A 4,123-nucleotide genomic window follows, 5' to 3' on the forward strand; every position below is an offset into this window, starting at 1 on the left:
ACCAGACTACAATTTGTATCAGCAATTGAGGAGTTGAGCTGATGAGGACAGTGATTTGAAAACAGTATATTGGTGTCATCAGCAAACATTACCGGCAGGCTTTCCTGAATGCTTTGGGGTATTCATTGATGAATATTAGAAATAAAAGGGGACCAAGTGTAGAGCCTTGGTGAATACCTTGTCTTACAACTTGCTCCTCTGATTACATGAAAATTGGTGAAAATGCTCAGTCACTACTTTCTGTATTCTGTCTGAGAGATATGACCTAAACCAGTCATTTCCCCTAATCGCATAATGTAGTAGTTTCTCCAAACGTAATACATGGTTGACAAGATCAAAAGCTTTAGTGAGATCAAGAAACACACCTGTTGTGTGTTTTCTATCATTGAGTGCCCTATAGATTTCATTTAAAAATGAGTATAATGCTCCATTTATTGATCTCCCTTTCCTAAACCCAAACTGGTGAGAACTTAGTATGCAGTTACTTTACTAGAAACTTATAACATGGTCATATACTGATTTTTTGAGGACTTTTGATGAGCTTGAAAAGACTGAGATGGGTCGGGTCTGTAGTTGTTTACATCACTCCTTTCCCCTTTTTTAAACAGAGGAATAATTTTTGCTGCTTTAAAAATTCTAGGAAATTTACCCGATTAAAAAGAGCAGTTTATTATATCTGTCAGTGGTTCACACACATGATGGCAGGCTCGTTTTAAAAGGCAAACAGATATACCATCAAGACCACAGGAATGTTTGTTTGGTCTCTGCCTTATAATATTGCAGATTTCATTTGGTGTGACTGGGTCAGGGAACATTTATAGTGGGAATACTGCTGAATCTGAGTGATAAGTGAGTGCAGCAGTCTTGATTAAAGAAGAAAACTTGTCACCAATTTTTGTGAAATGGTCATTACATATTTCACATAATTGCTTAGGGTCATTGGTAACACCATCCTGATCTTTAATGCAGGTTATTGAGTGTGTCCTGTCTTTTTTGCCAACTGTTTCATTTATCAATCTCCACATGGCTTTTGATTTATTGCTTGAGTTGATAATGAATTGCCTATTATACATTTTCTTTGCTTCATGAATTACCTTGTTTATGGACAGTGAGATATACCGTAACTATTTCAAGCAGTATAAAAGAATTCTAGTTTTAATGTAGGCATATAGCAGTCTCTTATTTCTGCAAGAGGTTTCTATTCCTCATGTTAACCATTTATTATTGGACAGTTGAGATGTGTATTTTTTAGCTGTATGTTTGATTGGGAATGCCACTTCATAGCAGTGTTGCAAGATACTCATAAATTCATTAGCCTTTCTGTCAACATTGCTGGCACAATAGACACCTTTCCAGTCAGCTTTATGGAGCAGAAGTGAGAAATGTGCTATATTGTTTTTATTGTCAGTTGATCTTTTGTAAGTCTGTTGGGGAGGTTTTGTCTGTCTATTTGCATCTTGCATGGTCATATTCAGTATCAAGCAGTTGTGATCTGATATACCGTTGGAGATTATGTCTAGTTTGCAGACAGATGACATGCCAGTGTTAACCAAAACAGTATCTATTTCAGATGAACTGGTATTAGTTGTTCTAGTAGGTTTTTTGTTTAATATACACTCCTGGAAATGGAAAAAAGAACACATTGACACCGGTGTGTCAGACCCACCATACTTGCTCCGGACACTGCGAGAGACCTGTACAAGCAATGATCACATGCACGGCACAGCGGACACACCAGGAACCGCGGTGTTGGCCGTCGAATGGCGCTAGCTGCGCAGCATTTGTGCACCGCTGCCGTCAGTGTCAGCCAGTTTGCCGTGGCATACGGAGCTCCATCGCAGTCTTTAACACTGGTAGCATGCCACGACAGCGTGGACGTGAACCGTATGTGCAGTTGTGGACTTTGAGCGAGGGCGTATAGTGGGCATGCGGGAGGCCGGGTGGACGTACCGCCGAATTGCTCAACACGTGGGGCGTGAGGTCTCCACAGTACATCGATGTTGTCACCAGTGGTCGGCGGAAGGTGCACGTGCCCGTTGACCTGGGACCGGACCGCAGCGACGCACGGATGCACGCCAAGACCGTAGGATCCTACGCAGTGCCGTAGGGGACCGCACCGCCACTTCCCAGCAAATTAGGGACACTGTTGCTCCTGGGGTATCGGCGAGGACCATTCGCAACCGTCTCCATGAAGCTGGGCTACGGTCCCGCACACCGTTAGGCCGTCTTCCGCTCACGCCCCAACATCGTGCAGCCCGCCTCCAGTGGTGTCGCGACAGGCGTGAATGGAGGGATGAATGGAGACGTGTCGTCTTCAGCGATGAGAGTCGCTTCTGCCTTGGTGCCAATGATGGTCGTATGCATGTTTGGCGCCGTGCAGGTGAGCGCCACAATCAGGACTGCATACGACCGAGGCACACAGGGCCAACACCCGGCATCATGGTGTGGGGAGCGATCTCCTACACTGGCCGTACACCACTGGTGATCATCGAGGGGACACTGAATAGTGCACGGTACATCCGAACTGTCATCGAACCCATCGTTCTACCATTCCTAGACCGGCAAGGGAACTTGCTGTTTCAACAGGACAATGCACGTCCGCATGTATCCCGTGCCACCCAACGTGCTCTAGAAGGTGTAAGTCAACTACCCTGGCCAGCAAAATCTCCGGATCTGTCCCCCCATTGAGCATGTTTGGGACTGGATGAAGCGTCGTCTCACGCGGTCTGCACGTCCAGCACGAACGCTGGTCCAACTGAGGTGCCAGGTGGAAATGACATGGCAAGCCATTCCACAGGACTACATCCAGCATCTCTACGATCATCTCCATGGGAGAATAGCAGCCTGCATTGCTGCGAAAGGTGGATATACACTGTACTAGTGCCGACATTGTGCATGCTCTGTTGCCTGTGTCTATGTGCCTGTGGTTCTGTCAGTGTGATCATGTGATGTATCTGACCCCAGGAATGTGTCAATAAAGTTTCCCCTTCCTGGGACAATGAATTCACGGTGTTCTTATTTCAATTTCCAGGAGTGTAGATTTCCTAGTAGAATCCACTGCTTCCTGGAAAATAGTGAATATATTGCAATGTTATAACATGAAAAACTTAGTCTCCACATAAGATAATACTGGGATATTTTAAACTGTACTGTTGTAGTGGCATATCTAGTTTGGAGGTGAATATTTGTGTGTTACCATCAGGTGGTCTGTAGATACATGTCACAGTAGAAGTTAAATCTATTAAGCTTTTAGTTATGTGTTCAAAATGCTTTTCACAGTTCGTATGCTTGGTTTTAAGTAATGGATTACATTCTACATTATCTTGGGCAAGTATTAGACAGCCACCTCCCTTTTTTATTAGTTCTGCAAAAATTGTTAACCATTTGAAAGCCTGGAAGGGAAAAATAGGCAGTGTCATTATCTTTAAGCCAATGCTCGGCTATACAAAGCACATCTGTAGTGTCTCTAAAGCTTTCTAAAAATATTTGTAGTTCTAAACTTTTGTTCCTTATGCTTTGCATGTTCTGGAAGAAAACACAAAATTTTGACTTTTTGTGTGAGTACAATGGTTTTTCAGGTGAGTGGGACTCGGGCACAACATTTACTCTGTAACGCTTATTGTTCTTTAGTCTAAAAAAGATTTCCTTTGAGAGTTAACTATTGCAGGAATAGGCAGCTGTGATAATTCAGCACACCTAATATAGATAAAACTAGAGATTGCTTGAGCTCTGATGTTGGTATGATCCAAACCATTTTTGCACTTGGGTACCAAATTTTCGTGAGACCTGTCAGATGTAACAGTAGCATTGGGGATGATGTTCAGTTCTCTGTAGCCGAGTGTTATTGTAGGCCTACTTTGTACATTTGTTTTCTTTACAGTTTGTAATCTGTCCAAACCTACCTCTCCTATTTGAAAAAGGAACTACTAATTACAGAATCCATGATTTTCTTAATTGTATTTTCCCTTCATTACCATTAATGTGCTTACACGAACTTCTGTGTCTCTTCATATTGTTAAAGTCTGTCATTGTATGGATTAAACAGTGTATATAACACTTGATAATTTTTCATTTTCACTCTTTAATATATTGCAAATGTGCTCATACAGACTTTTCAAAGTAG

Source organism: Schistocerca serialis, unplaced genomic scaffold, assembly GCF_023864345.2.
Source record: "Schistocerca serialis cubense isolate TAMUIC-IGC-003099 unplaced genomic scaffold, iqSchSeri2.2 HiC_scaffold_849, whole genome shotgun sequence".
NCBI lineage: Eukaryota > Metazoa > Arthropoda > Insecta > Orthoptera > Acrididae > Schistocerca > Schistocerca serialis.